The sequence below is a fragment of the Bombus terrestris genome, chromosome 15 (assembly GCF_910591885.1).
Source record: "Bombus terrestris chromosome 15, iyBomTerr1.2, whole genome shotgun sequence".
Classification (NCBI taxonomy): domain Eukaryota; kingdom Metazoa; phylum Arthropoda; class Insecta; order Hymenoptera; family Apidae; genus Bombus; species Bombus terrestris.
The window spans coordinates 11,041,954-11,057,930 of NC_063283.1; the positions used below are offsets into that span (position 1 = coordinate 11,041,954).

The 15,977-nt window shown below is 42.3% G+C and overlaps 1 protein-coding gene across 5 annotated transcripts in view; it reads left to right on the forward strand.

Annotated features, from left to right (window-relative positions):
- LOC100644660 (octopamine receptor Oamb) overlaps positions 1–15,977 on the forward strand; it is a 116,385-nt gene that overhangs the window by 3,966 nt on the left and 96,442 nt on the right. For 2 of the 5 annotated variants that reach the window (XM_012316931.3, XM_048412923.1), the window contains exons 1-2: positions 4,795–4,988; positions 6,651–6,929. The exons of 1 other annotated variant lie outside the window; for it this stretch is intronic. The gene's annotated coding sequence lies outside the window, so the exon portion shown is untranslated. Of the gene's footprint in view, positions 1–4,794; positions 4,989–5,031; positions 5,160–6,650; positions 6,930–15,977 lie in introns of those variants that run through there. 2 more of the 5 variants (XM_048412920.1, XM_048412918.1) reach the window with 2 other exon arrangements.

Consider the following 15,977-nt stretch of genomic DNA (forward strand, 5'->3'; position numbering starts at 1 on the left):
GAGTCGACGGAAGATGATTTCGGTAATCAGAGAGAATTTCGCGGAGTATGCGCGATCGTGATGAGAACACGGCTGGACGGACTTGCTTGGAATTCGATCCCAACTTCCCCTGCGTCATATTCGAGCGTTATAATATTTTTTGCATTAAATTCGCTTTGATTAAAAACGGTCCAAGATTTGTTATTCGTTGTTTTAAAGCTTGTCTTATAGAGTCGATAAAGGAACATTTCGGATAGGAAAACAATCAAGGTGAATGGTTTGTGGCAGCACTCGACAACAAATACTGCCACTCGACACTAGTAACGGACACGGCAGCGCAGTTGTTAGTGCCTTAGGTTTCAAACGTTCGAACGTTCGGCGGAGCAGCCAGTTACGCTCGTTAAAGCCCAGAACTGAAGACGACACGTCGAGAGTTCTCGAATCCTCGGCATAAGGGATTAAAATTCAATTTTCACTTGAAAGTAATATACAACAGGCAAGCGGCCAGCCCCGCCCTTGCGTGTGTTGTGGGTGTACGTTCTAGGAGTGCGCCTTAGTAAAGGTGCTTGATGTTAAGCACCCGGGGCCCGAGGACAACTCGCACCGGTCTACCGTCCCGCCCGTGGAGGTTTTAGCCGGTAAGAATCCGACACTACCTTCTGCTCACCACCTCACAAGGGCAGTAAGGTGTTTATGAAGATTTCCTCCACGTAAAAAAAAAAAAAAAAGAAAATTTCCTGAAGGTCAGGAGGCTGCACAGGACGGTGGCCATCAGGGTAGTGAGGGGTTTCCGCACCATTTCGGCGGCAGCAGCGGCGATGCTCGCCGGATTTCCCCCGTTTGAATTGCAGGCCCTGAGGTGTCGCGAGATTTATCTCCACACTCGGAGTCTGTCGGACGGGGTCGGCCAGGTGGACGCCGATGTTAGGGTTCGGGCTCGGCGAGCCTTGCTCGACAGATGGCGCGCCAGCCTCGACATAAGAGCGGGCGCGCCCGGGCTAAGGGTTCTCGAGGCCGTCCTTCCAAACTGGGACGTTTGGTTGAACGGGGGCAGGCCTTCCCTGACCTACAGGCTGACGCAGGTGCTTACCGGACACGGGTGCTTTGGTGAATACCTGCACCGAATTGGGAAAGAGGCGACCGCGCGTTGTCACCACTGCCATGCGAGCGTGGAGTACTGTCCGACGTGGACGCTACCGCGCCGCGTCCTCAGCATGGAAATCGGATGGGACCTCTCGCCGCCGGCTACCCTCGAGGCATTGTTGGTGAGCGAGCGAGAGAGGGAGGAGGGCCATGACCTCCTTCTGTGAGCAGGTTATGTTTCGGAAAGAGGCAACGGAGAGAGTGAGGGTGCGGAACTCCCACCCCGAGAGGATCGGTCGGCGAGGGCGCGGCAGAGGCCGTGAACGCGTTTCGACGAGGCCACTCGAGGACTCTAGGTCCACCGCGCTCCCCGGTGGGGGTCAAACTTAGGCGCTGGTAGATCAGCGCGTCGGGGCCGCCAAGCAGTCCGGTAGGGGAACCAGATTGCCTCGCACGGCGGCTCCGGCGACGAGGCGCGGTGTGACGTGACCACATACCGTTCCATTAAGGGATGCATTTTGTGCGCGGGGGGAGGGGCGGTGTGTCGCTCACACCGGTTCCCGGGCCTCTCTCGATCGCAGCCGAGACGGTTATCGTGGAGGTTTTAGTCGATTGAAGTCCGGCACTACCACGACGCTTCCCCCCAGAAGCAGTCTGGTGTCCGTGCGGATTTCCTCTACGTAAATAAAAAAAGAAAAAGGTTTCAATCATTTGGGACCGGGGTTTGATTCCTGGCGCCCGTGATCCGATTTTTTTTCCACGCATCAAAATAGAAGAATAATTAGCAGTACACCAGCAGTGACATCTCCTGCCAGCATCTACAATTACCACCAGACGAGGACAATAATAATTCTATCACGGAAACATATACGACCTCAGGTTAAAGGCACGACATCGAAAAACACGAAATTACAAAATGTCAAATTGGCGCGTAACAACTAGAACGTATTTCGTAGTTACAGAATCGATCTTCGATTGTCAAGCTGACCCGTAACGAAACGTTAAAATATTTGCGAACGTAATTTTGACAATTTCTCGCCGATGGAAAGATCAAGACGCGGCAACGACATTTCCATTGCGTCCTATTGAAATAAAAATTCACCTGCCAATCCATCTGCCAAGTTTCACATCAGAAAGAACGATCCAGATAGCCACGACAGGTGAATAACCCGAATATTGGCAGAGCTTGGCCCGGTGTCGTCTGTACTACATTCCAAGATGGTGCACCACGGCTATTTAAGTCTCAACAGTCGCCTCGGTCCACTTCTCTCATCCCGTGTTCCTCGAATCGATAAATAATCGGGAGCCGAGAGAAGTCGCGAGGCGACACGACACACCACGCCACACCGCGGCTTCCAACAGCCCATCTCCGTGGAGATCGGCCACGGAAAGTCTTCAAATAAGTCGCAAGGCTCGTTAGTACCACCAGTACGGATCGAATTATTCATTAACGAGACCGCTCGATTATTTTTTTTTCTTTTATTAATTAAAATCTTAGCGTTAGCGAATGTCGTAGATGCCAAAAAATGTCACTTCTGTGACTCGCGTGATTTGCCATTTCGATTATTCGGAAATGTTATTTCCTTCTTATCAGCGACCAGATAAAACGAAACTCGAACCAACCCCACAAACAACCAAGAAGCAAACCATCGGCACGTGTCAATATAATAGAAAAATATAATAGAAATGTATTTTCAAACGCGACGCACAGGGAACATTTTAATTTCGGAACACCCGGGACAAAGCGTCGCTTGTAAATATTTGCGAACGAGAGAAAGACGGCCGAGCGTGTAAAACGGATTGCAAAGGGTCAGCCACTTATTCTAAGAGATCGTTTAGCCAGTATCTGTTCAGCCTCTTGCGTGTTTCATGAACAGACTTGCTAGCCGGGTTGCCGGAAGAGTTCCTTAACCCCTTAACCTATGATTTACGTTCGAGAATTTTGGACCGAAAACGTAAACAAGCTCACGCAGCCTTCTAGCCATTCGCACGACTTGTGTATTACGTACTACGGGTTATGCCCGTAATATTTACGTTTGGTCCGTCCATCGTACTACGGGCTATGCCCGTAGTTATAGATTAAGGGGTTAAGGAGATAAAAAGTGGAACAAAATTTTGGAGATTTTTGTATTATTAATTTGGTTCAAATATACTCGTAACTGTTCTTTTTAGATAATATAAGATAAAATAAGAGAGAAACTTTAGAAACCGTTGGTAAAACATTAATGATTGTTGAAACGTTAGAAATTGTTCTTTTTAAAGAGATTTTGGAGATTTTTTATACAAATATCGACTTTTATACAAATATCGACAAATATCGATCGTCGAAACGATAAAAAATATTTCAGTGCCGATTGTAGGTTAAGGGGTCAAGCGAGTAGAGGTTACCTTAGTCTCGCTGTTACTCTTCATATAATCACGTATTCGATTAACATGATATCGCTATACAGACGATAAAGGCAGTTACAATTAATGTCACTTGCGAGTGACCAGGTTGTCGATACGATCTACCAGTTTCTTTAATTATTCGTTCGTCGTTCTTACCTCCTAGTTATAATCTTGGTCTTAGGTCTTAATTGTACCAAGTTGCGCCTCACAGTTGACAGACGGTACATTCATATCGCTTCGTCCCTTTTTTTCTTTTTTTATAGAGCTGCCCTTTCCATCGTAATATTCTGTCCAAGGCAAGTGCACGTATACGCCTAAGGCGTAAGTTATCAATTTTTTAGAATGGTATTTAGTCGACTTGCGATCTTTGAAATTGCTACGCGTTCGATTACGATTTTGAAAATGTTGCGAGTGTTCAGTACGCTTTCTTTTTTCTTTTTTTTTACAGCATAACGATACATTTGCGTGTAAATTTAGACCCTCCATCAACTTGCAATCCTGCCCCATGGAAGAACGTTATTTTAGCGCGACATTTGCCATTTCGTCGGCGAAGCATATCGGCCGATAGTGATAGTCGATGGCTCTTTCGGAACGTGTTACTTTCTAAAGCTTCTTGCTCGTTCGACGAAACACGATTGCTCGTATTGTGACGAAGCAAGGTCAGCCTTGCTGACTCAATGGAGGGCTACCCGCCATTGATAGTGTTCTTTGTCAGCGAACGAGTGAACACCCCATACTAGACGGAGATTTGTGCCAACGTTTGACGAAATAGTGCGCGAAATATACGTGCTTGACTAAGTTATTAACGGCATTTACGAGGCTGAAAAATATCTTTGCAGAATACAAAAGAGAAACAATGGGAATTATACGTAGGGAACGGAACTACAAATAGCATCGGATTAAAAACGGTAAAACCAAAAATGATAAAACCAAGCGCGAACTTATCGTATCGATTAAAAATTTCGATAAAAATTTGAGGCAACGTTCTTTCAAAATCTTCAGACGCGAAAAACACAAGTATTCTTTACCTCGACTAAAATATCCAAAATATACGGTGTTTCAACGTTTTCTATCCTTCTCCCCCTTTTTTTCCTTCTTTTTTCTTTTTCCTTTCCTTTTCAGGCTGCTCTTAGAACTTTAACCTTGATCTAGAAGAGATGGTTGAATATCAAAGAGACAAATTTTCTTCGCGTCGTCCAGAGTACATTCACGTATACGCGTGTACGTAAACGTACGCTACGTAAATGATGAAATAGGACACGTTTCGTTCGTTATCCCAGGTCGTGTTTATCCGCGGCGGCCGATCTGTCCCGCCGTCGATAAAACCCCTTAACAGTGGCGGCCGATGGCAGTCCGACGCCGGCCGTCGTTGCGAGCGGATATGCCGAGGCTCGTCACACTTCCGCTTCATCGGCACCGCATATACGATTCCAACAAGCTCGAGGATCTTGTCGCGAATCGATCGGTCATCGCTCGACTATTTCCTCTTCTATTGCGAACCGATGATTCTTAATTTAACGGTTAATGAAATCCCAAAGGTGAAAACAAGTTTGCGTCTCTTTTTCCTCTTTCCCGCGTTCCTTTCGATATTTGAATATTCTTTGATTAAAGAGAATCTAAAGAGAACCTATTACGAATATTAGAAATTATCAAAGAATTTAAAGTGCCGGTTTAAATAGAAAACGGTGTCTATTAGAATGTCGTATAAAGTATGTATCAAGCGCAACGTTGAAAACGATTCTTCGCGGGTTTAAAGAGTGAATTTCTGTGAATTACTAGCAAGTTGTTTCCAGTGCAATTGTTTATCGATATATAAAATAATAAATTTTAAGGAAACGTTAATCCATATCTTCTTCGATAGGAAATAGAATCTATTAAATGTAACACTCCCAAGTCACCGAAAAGTTTTAACCAAAAGTTGCTACTAAATTTGGAAAGAATTTTATATGGTGAAAAATGATATATTGCGTACCTATACATCTTAATTAACGGGAAAAACATCGATGTTGAAACGATAAACGACATATGTACATGTGCGTACGTGTGTGTGTGTGTGTGCATACATACATACATATACATAAATACATACATACATATATATATATATATATATCGTGTATCGTTGAATTGTCGACAGGGTGAAAATAAAAACGGGATGTCGACGAATGTTGCGGTTTACATTTAGATGGAAACGAACGTCCGAATAAATGGAGCGAGTGTTTTTATTTTCGTTTTCGTTGTTGTCGCATCGTACCGTCGCGATTTTCCATCGTTGAAACTGGATCTGTCGAACGTTTGATAGATTCGGTCTATCGAATTTATCATGCCGGATGACGGAATCCGCTACACAGTGACATTTCCGTCCATGGAAATCGTTCGAGATAAACGTTGATCGCGTCGTTTATCTAATTACTGCGAGCAAGTTAATTGTATTTTCTTTGTGAAATGTATTTACGTTTCGTTTTAAAGTACGGGACGTATCTTATCTTTTCGTAACCAAGTATTAAGAAATGCAAACGTGGTCTCATTAATAATAACCGTGACAGTGTGTGTGCAAGCATTCAACGACAAGGAAGAGAACCGGAGAAGCGTAATTCATCTCCGACCGTTTTTGACGCATTGTATCGGAGTTCTCATGAAACTATCAACCAAGCGTGTGCCTTCGGAAAATAATATTTTAGTGACCGCGCTCTAGAATTTTGTTCACTGCTCTAGAACGAAAAGATTTTCCGAAAATTATAGAAAGTTATAATCAGATATGAGAAGATAGAAGCTTTACTGTTCAAAGATTCTCTTATCGAAATATTTTGAAATTCGCAGGGCTTTCGATTGTAAATCAAATTTAATTGAAATTAAATTCGAAAAATTACAAATATTTAAAAAGATATGCCAAAGGAAAATTCCACCGATCTTGCGTCCAGTGATAATCAAAATTCCCGATAGATCAAATCGAAAGAGATTCTACTAATTGTATCGAAATCTTTGCCGATTGGATCGAAATTGAACATATTTGAAAACAAAAATTGAAAAGGAAAGATTGCGAAGTGATTAAAAAAAAAGAAAAAACAAGAAAAAAAATGGCTGAATTGTCCAATCTTGCAACCATAACTAATAAAATACACAGATGGAAGGAAAATTTCTGCAAATCTTGTTAACCAGAAAAATTCTTCCATAAACGTTAAAAATAATCCATCCGTTAGGACACTTGTGCGTGACCGGACGATGAGAAGCGTTTCACCTGTGATCATGATCCTCGAGGTTGTTTCGTCGTCGAGTGGGATACTCGTGAATCGCGAAAGACAAACGGTATCAAGCGAGAATCAGGTACTTGAGCGGTCGTTTTCACCGATAGAGAACAAGTGGTGAAGTTAGCCTGGCTGGATTCACCGGCTAATTAGCGGTGTAATTTTGATTTTTCGCCGAGTCGACGAGAATCGCCAGAGAAACTACGAGTCTCATCGAGGTTCTTGCAGCTTCCGGTGAGTTGGAATTTTTGTTGGGCCTTGCTAATGAGTTTTTAAGTACGCAAACCGAGTTGGTGGAATTTAATTCCTCTCCTTCCCTCCCTGTGCTCGTTCTTTTCGTCGAAAGCGCGTTAGCTCTTTTAGTCTTTAGAACAACATCGTCATATCCTGTTTTTCCGATCGGTGCGCCAATAATTCATTTCATTTCATTTCATTCTTCGTCGCCTCATACATGTACATATATTTGGTAATTAGATTACGAAAATACGATCCAGTTAAAAACGATTTAAAGACCAAACGAATTGATAACGATGATAAAGGAACGAAACGAAACAAAAGAACGAACAAAATGTCGTTTAACGCACGAAGAAAAAGCGAGTGGGTCGTGTTAACTATCGTCGAGGTTCTTCGTCAAGTAAATTGGTAATAAATTGGGGCGATATCGTAATTCGTAAATAATTATTTAGCGTACGAATTCGTGCATTTCCACTCGTAACGACCCATCGAAAAAGAGATAATTAGAGAAAGAGAAATACGTACGCGTTGCCTGGAATTGAAATTTCAAAATCGATCGATCTTGGTCACCGCGACGTTTTCCTACTTTCTACGTTTAACATCGACATGTATCTCGTTAAAATCCACGTTGTAACGTAAACAAGGGGTCGTTTCCAACGGACATCGAATCCTTTATCGACGCTCTCTATTCTCTATTCTCTAAAACCTATAAAAATAACACGCCTGCGTTCGATTCACTGTGATTCGCTTTGCCAGCCTCTAGGCAAAAAGTCGAAGAACAGGGAAAGCAATGCTTTAAAATCTCGCGTGATCAACAGTCTTAACCTTTTCGTGGCTCGTAAGTTGTGGTCTGTAGAGTGAGACACACAGGGCTAGGCAAACGAGAATCATAGACGCGAGAGTTTTAAAGCTGAGAGTTACACAGACTCGTATCGAGTCAAGAATCATGGAATCGAGTGCTATAAGCTTGAGAGTTATACAGTACACCGTATGCGGAGTTAGAAATTTACAAAGTTATCGAGTCTTACGCTTGTTAAATTGGTACCTAATAAAAAATAGATAACTACAGCCATCACGTTGATCTATTAACAAGTATATAGTTGGTTTATCATCGTTGCTAGGTTTCATCCGATACGACGTAATCAAGGATGTCGGAAGAAAAGTGAAAGCAATCGGCACAAATCCTCTAATTTGACAAAAGCGTGGTTGAGGTCGATCTTTGATAAAAAAAAATCTGTTTCACGGTATTCAAACTCGTTGATATATTTGTTTGGTACTCGTCGAGCATACGCAATAAAATACTCGACGGTTCTCCGTTCTTATTTCATTTCCGAAGGAAATAAGGAAAAAGAAATAAAATCGTACCAGCGATTTTTCATCAAGAAAGAAAATGTACTAGCGCCAGTTTTACTTTCAGCGTCTCCGTCATCGATCCGACACGAAAAGAAAGAAGAAAAAAATAAATAAATCTCGTTCGATTACAGTTTATTTTCTCAAAAGCAAACGAAAATACACTTGTAACTTGTAACGCGTTCCTGTTTTCCCCGGGGAGAGTTGCCAGGCTCTTTCCCCTCGAGGGCGACGAGCTTTAAAATTCCACCCGTTCAATAGAAAAGTATCGTTTCTACTAAATTTTCGCTCGGACCAATCCCTAACAAACATTTACAGCGCTACTAACGTTGCAAAATCTACATAAATACGTATTTTGATTGGAATTTCGAATACTTTTGCGAGCCAGTTTATACCGAGTAATATTTTGCTGGTAATAACTTGCGCCAATTATTTAGGAAGCGTCCGGCATCTTGCGTTTCGACGATTTTTTAACTTCTTGTTTTTTTATTTTATTTTTATATTTTTAACTGTCGCAAGCGTAACCGATGCGTTCGCCGCTTGGAGATGCGTTTACATTTTCATGCAAGCGATGAAACAAACGACGACAAAGCGAAGGACGATACGTTATATTTCTACGAAACTCGCTGATATTATGCGGTCTTTGTCCATTCTATAGGCTGGACACCAGAAAGATGTTACTCGCAGGCAGGTTTGTAGAGCCAGGGTCGTAACAGGTATCCAAGATAGTAACGACGAATACGAAGCATTATTTTCATATCGAATCTTCCACATAAAATTTCTGAGGTGCAACGTGGGCCGATTTTACGACACACACACACACACACGCGCGCGCGCGCGCGCGCGCGCGCGTACTCTACGAATCTAAATAATCATTCGCAAGTACGTACGCGAGTCTGCGAGGAACGTCTTCGGACATGTTACTCAAACGAAGATCTGTCTGTTCGCGACTGTCGTGATTTTACGTTGGTTGGATTTAAAAGACTCGTCTAAACCTGACTCAGGCTATCGATGATAATCATTTTTTAAATACGCAGTATTTATCATATTACGCGCAAAATGATAAATGTAATGCGAAAAATCCGCGCAACACACCCAGGCTCGTCTCACAGCTTTCCTTTATACGCGTATATTAGGTACAGAGAAAAGATAAGAATCAGATGATGCGTAGATTTTTAAATTCGACTGCCATTCGCTGTATCGATACCGACAGTCTTTTGTTAATATCTCAAGAGCTAAGATCGAGCGGCGGTTACACGTATTAACAAAAAATTGTTCAGGATCGTGATTCTGATGACGTGATTCGCAAATCATCGAATTTTCTGTTCGCTGGTAGTATCGGAAAAAAGAAGGAACGGAAATGCGAAAGGTCGTCGAACCTGGATTCGCATTTTGGGTACGCATCCGTATTCTCTTGCTTCTTGTACTTGTCCCTTAACGGAGGTGGAAGACGATGGTGATCTCTTGGGATCGGTTAGGCCGCAGCACCGTGCTGCGTCGACAAGTTTGGAAAAGGCGAAAAGCCTGACCGTAGAACGTAGAGCCGTGGAACAAGAGCGGTGCCACCGGTGGTTATTTTTGCGGCGATAAAGCCGGCGAACGCGTCGTTAGACGGGAAATGCGCTCGTTAGAACGGCTTCCTCTTGACTCTGGCTGGCTAGCTGGCCGGTATCCCTGCTGCGAGCGACAGCCAGGAACGCCGATATTACGACGTGTATCAGACCCCGTCTAGTCTGCCAGATCCCCTTTCCGTACATTAACAAACAAACACACTGTCTTATATCGTACGGGATCGACTGTACTTGATCGAGCGATTCGCGTGGCAAAAATTTGCCTTTTCTCGCTTTCCAGGATCGTTCGAACATGATTCGAGGATGATTCGAGGAAGATCGCAGAGAATGTGGACAAATTATCCAATCAGACATTTTTTACGCGGATTTACTGCTTGCAGCTTTACACGTTATCAGAATAAAAAACGTACGAGTATGTAGCATGTAAAAATAGAAACGATGAAACCGTTGCTATAACAACGATATACTCGACGTAGATGCAAGATAATTGTCCGAGCTTTCACCGGCAAATCACGCGCTCCATCAAATAGACGAACACGTAGCAGCATTCGCAGTAGTGATTTCGTGATATTGCGATGCGTTGAAGACGGGTCGTTTATGTCGATTAGGATTAGCGAACTGTTCGCTTCCGTTTGCACGCTGGGAAACTGACCTCTGTATAACCCCCAAGCTAAATAATCGATCCATCTTTCTTTGAAACTCTCCAGTATCTCGTCCCAAATAGCATCTAATCTTCCTATCTGATTCAAGATGCTCGGACCCGTTTAATATCCGCATGAAATTTGCAGTTGCGCAAACATTGATTTTCGCAAAACTGTTTCAACGATAGGATCGAAGTGGCTTCAATTCCACGCAAACAGGTTTTACAGATACTTTAATCGGACGCGATTCCTAATATCGGAGTATCATTGTCGATGAAACATGGAATATATTCTGGTGCGTTCGCCAGTCTTTAATTGGTCGCAATCGATCGGGAACGTTCGAAATGTCGTTTCCGAGATCGTCGCTCCGAGACCGTCGCTTCGAGACAGCTCGTTTCCAACTAATTTCGAAGCGAAGCAGTCTCGTCGATTCGGACGGCAAACAGGAACGTCCGTGGAACAGAGAACTGGATTTTCATGTTGAACATTTGAAGAGAGAAGAAAGAGGAGGAAAAAGGATATCGCGAATGCTATCGTTTCACCACGCCGTTCATAAAAATCAGTTTACACGCCATTTGGCTGCACTAAAATTCAATTCTCCAATCTTATCGACTCTTTCGCGAACCTTCGAGTTTAATACATTCTTCTCAAGTGTTTTTGTACGTATGTTGAAACTTGGAGAATCACCTGAAAATACATTTAAGGTGCGTCGTAAAATCACAGCGACGCAACGATCATTGCGAACCGGTCAAGAACCACTGACCACTCGCTGCAGTCTGCTCGATCACGTTCGCTCCGAGAGGCAATTACCTCATTGAACACCGCTTTTGGTCCACCCAGTCAGCTCAACGACTACGAAACGACGTGAATGAAACGCTAAAAAACGATCTTCGACAGCTTCCTTCGGAAATTGGAAATTCTTTGAATTTTCAGTTCTACATTCGCGATTCAGATTTTTGAATAAGTAAGAGAAAAAGGCCATGGTAGATTTCGAAAAAGACCCCTCGGTTATACGCTTAGAAGAAAGATGAAAAGATCCCAGTAAAATGACGATATCTCTTTGTTCTCTGCATTTTTGCTCGATAATTTCCCGAATACTCGTATTCTCTAACTTCGCATCAAATCTCGCGTGTTACATAATTAAAGGGGGGGGGGCGGAGGCGAGGAAGAAAAGAAAGTACGATAAAAAATACTCTCGTCCGATTCAATGTTACACGATTCGCCAAATAAACGATCAAAGCCCCCGACGTGTATATACAGACGTGTATAATACAAGTAGTCACCGATTAACAAACGAGCCAGCCAATGGATCAACGTCTTGCCATCGTGAACTATCCATCGTTGCCATTCTATTTAGCTTAGCTTGGCGCGGTTAATTTCGGCCTGGAGTATCATGTGCACGGTGCACACATAGTCGGTACAATTTGACCATTATGGCCTTATCGTCATCAACGCGTGTCCCAACGGTTTGTTCGTTTCTCAAATTTCTTAGATTTTTCACAGTCATGGAACTTCGACTCTCGCGATGGACCACAAACGGGTAATACAGACCTTTTTGCAGGATAATTTTCGATAGACCGCGAAAAGTCATCGACGAAACAACGATATAACCGATATTTTCCACTACGAATGGGGCGGAGAGTTCAGAGACGACAAGCAGATCGAGAAGGAGGGAAATAACGAAGAAGGAGAAACAGGGGGAACCAGACGACTATCGTCCATTGTTTCTGGCGACAATGGGATACGAAACGGGCAGAAGGAAGCTTCCGTTGCGCTTCCAGATCTCCATCGTTAAATTGGACGGCATTGTACGCCACAGAAATCAAACGACAATGAACTTTTACGTTGAACGTTTGCGGACCCATGTAATTTCTTTACATTCGCGGACCAGACGTTACACGGAACTCTACGCGAAATATCTCGTCTTTATCTATCTTTCGATATTTGATCGATGGTCGTTTCGCGTAAAATACAAGTAACAATTACACGTTCAGTTTTTAAAGCGCGTTTGTACATCCTACGTTTGTAGCTCTATGTATATATTGTATATTATGTTATATACATTTAAATTTCGGTAATCTAAGATAAATCGTTATAGTCACCTGACTCATCGATTGCCTTGCGACCGCGTTTACGATACCGTCGATACCTCATCGGACGATGTTCAATAAGGTACGAGGTTGTCAAAGAAACTTTGCTCGGAGAGTTACAGAGGGAGATATAATCGCAGAGGATAATTTATCGTCGATCCTTTCACCAATTTGTTTCTTTCTGACAGCGAATCGGACAGTCTTTGTATCGGAAATACAACGTCGGGCGAGGGTAGTAGGCTGGAACCGAGGCGGCGAAAACTTCCGATTCTCTTTGCACGAATTGACGACGATCAAGAAAATTGGAAATCGAACGAGGCGCTTTCTTTGATCCTCGAAGCCTGACATGCCAAGCAATTCCTTCTCACCGTTCCATTAGTTCCCCGATCCAAGCATGTTTTACGAGTTTGTTCATCTTTTTCGATCGAACGGCGACAATTTAAAGGTCACGATACTCGACAATACCCGGCTCGCGATGCTGCGTACGACGGATGCGTAGTAATTTTAAAATTGGATTTGACGTTGAAACCGCGAGCAGACGTTAAGCGAAACGATTATAATCTTACGATTGTAATCTTAACTTGTACGTTCGTTTTCACGTGGATCGTTCTGTACGTGATCTCGCGGCACGTGACGCGGCAAATGGCAAATGAAAATCTCCATCTCGGGATCGATAACGTTCGTCCTTTGTTTCATACCGTATACTTCATTGCGATATTCTGATCGTTCGTGGGTTAACATTGGCCGAAGAGCGGCGAATTTATCGCCACGAGCCTCATCGAACGAATCTGAATCGCCTTTGATAAAGGCTGGATTAACCTACTTTTTCCGATCATCCGTAGCTGAATTACGGTTATCGATTCTCCATAGTCGTTACTTCCTACCTGTTTTCCATGTCCTTCCGCAAATCGACCATGTTTATCCAATTCCTATGTAAATAACAATAACAACAACAATAACAATAACAATAACAACAACAATAACAACAACAATAATAACAATAATAAAATGGGACGATATCAGCACAATATTCTAATTTGAATCTTTAACATACATGTAGTATCTAAATGGGTCTTAGAGGAAAGGACAAGTAATGATGTTTTGATTTAATTAATAATATTCGAAGCAACGAAATAATTACAATGCAGTCGTACGTCTTATTTTCATACGTGGCTTTCGACTTCCCGATTTACACTCTCCGGCTTCTACACTCGCTCGCTCTCGCTTTTCAACTCACACTGCGCACACCTTTTGCATCCGTCCTCACCGGCTTCTCAACTAACTCTGCCTTTAACATCTCTTTGTCTTTTCCCGCCCTATCGCGCACGTGTCCCGAAAACGCCCGTGGCCAGGGTCACACAGGCCCTTTCCACGAAACTATTCACTTGAAAGGACCGACGACACATTGATGTACCCGACGATGCCGCGGCTCTCGCGACATTGTTTATGGTTCGGCCGATATCTTAGGCCTTTTGTCCACGATACTACATACATATATAAAAGTAAAATACAGACTGACCTTTTATATCCCTGCGTACGTTTCCTTATGGATTTTAGTATTTTGCAAGATATTTGATTCGAGCAAGTCGTTAGGATCGCACCTTTTGCTCTTGCACAAAGTATTAACGCTTACCGTTTCACCTGAACCATCGACTACGAGTTAATAGTTCAATTTTCCGAGTTCGCCACTAGGCTAACTATTTATTACGTACACCTTGTCACACGGTAAATTTGTATCTTGACAATGCCGCCGCCGCTTGATCGATGACCGACATGAAATCAATTCGAGTACGAATATTATTTACAGTCGATTTAATGTATTTCTTCGCTTTCGTTACTGGAAACATGTACATTTTGTGACAAGCACGAGCGACGAAAACGCCATAGGTTGGTAGCTCTTTAAGGCTAGCTTCTGATGAAAGACAGTCGCAAATCAAATGTAAATTTTCCGTTGTATTCCTTTTCTCGGTCTAAGAATCCTTCTCTAAGAAGAAAGTTTGTAAAGAAACGAATGGAACGAAATTTTTCTTGAAAAGAAAACGAAATTTTGACAACCTGCTGGTTTCTAAAATTTTGGAAATGCGGAAGAAACGACCAGCAAGTCGCAATAGAGTTAGTAGATCACCGGTCCCCCGATACTTTTTCTTTCTTTCGAGTACCGCATCCGTGGAATTATCCACGTCCGACGCCACATTAACGTGTTTAGACGCAACACCACGCCGACGTGGTGCAGCCTCCTCTTCAACAACACCGTGTAACCCAACACTGTAACGCAACACTGTAACGTAACGTAAGTAATGTAACGCTCTCCTTCTCTTTCTCTTTTGCTTCCGCTTCCGCTTTCCAAGCTCGCGTAAAGAGGCTCCCGAATCGCGTTAAACGACTTCCTTTCACGAGCTTTCTCCACGTTCCTTCCTCTCCCTCCAGAAAATGGAATTCTTCAGAAAGCATCCACGTCTTTCCATATTTTTGTCGCTCTGCGTTCGTTTAGGAAACTCTTTTTTTTCGTCGAAGAGAGACTTTCAATAGAGATAACTTTCTATCGAGCAGTTGTTTCGCCTTTTTAATGCTATATACGTAGATTTTTTTAAATTATTAAAAGATATAAATAAGCGTTTTCTAAGCTTGACGTATAATCTTTTATATTGTACCTACCAACTGTTATTGATTTCCATTGCTGACCAATTTAATCATTTCTTTTCCATAGAAAATTATCAAATATATGAAAATAATCTCATAGAACGAAGAGATATTCTTTAAGATATTAACATATTATTTTTTATTGCTTATTATTTCGAGTCTCTTCTCATATGGATCAATCGCGTTCTTCTAACAGTTACCATTCCCACCGTTCGATACTTGTACATGTACAAAAGGATATGAAAAGTTAGCGGAGGCCTTTTCTTCGAGTCCATCCGAGACGTTCGACAAAACACATAAATATATTCCAACGAAACTCCATCTTGAACGTCAAATTAAAAAGTCTATGTAGCACGCATTTACAACTTTGATCGTATCGAGCTACTCCACTCGGTTAACAAATTTATTCTACGAAGAAAAATATGCTTATTTGCTTTACTGGCCTGGTAACGAGAAATAGCTGTATAAATAAATACATTTTAAAACTTAATTAGAAAGTTTTGACAATTGTGGAAATGTTGTACGGAAATGAATCTTGTTAGTTTGCGACGTTCTTAATTCACAAATCGTTTCAAAAAAACGTAATAGAATACAGAGCAATAATTGGAAAATTATCATATTATAATAATATAAAGTTATATAGTGAAATATATAATATAAAGTTATAACAACGACCCATATTTAATAATTCTAAATTAATAACTGTTAGTGTGATATTAATAAATTCCAATCGTTGCTGTCATAAATGTAAATAAA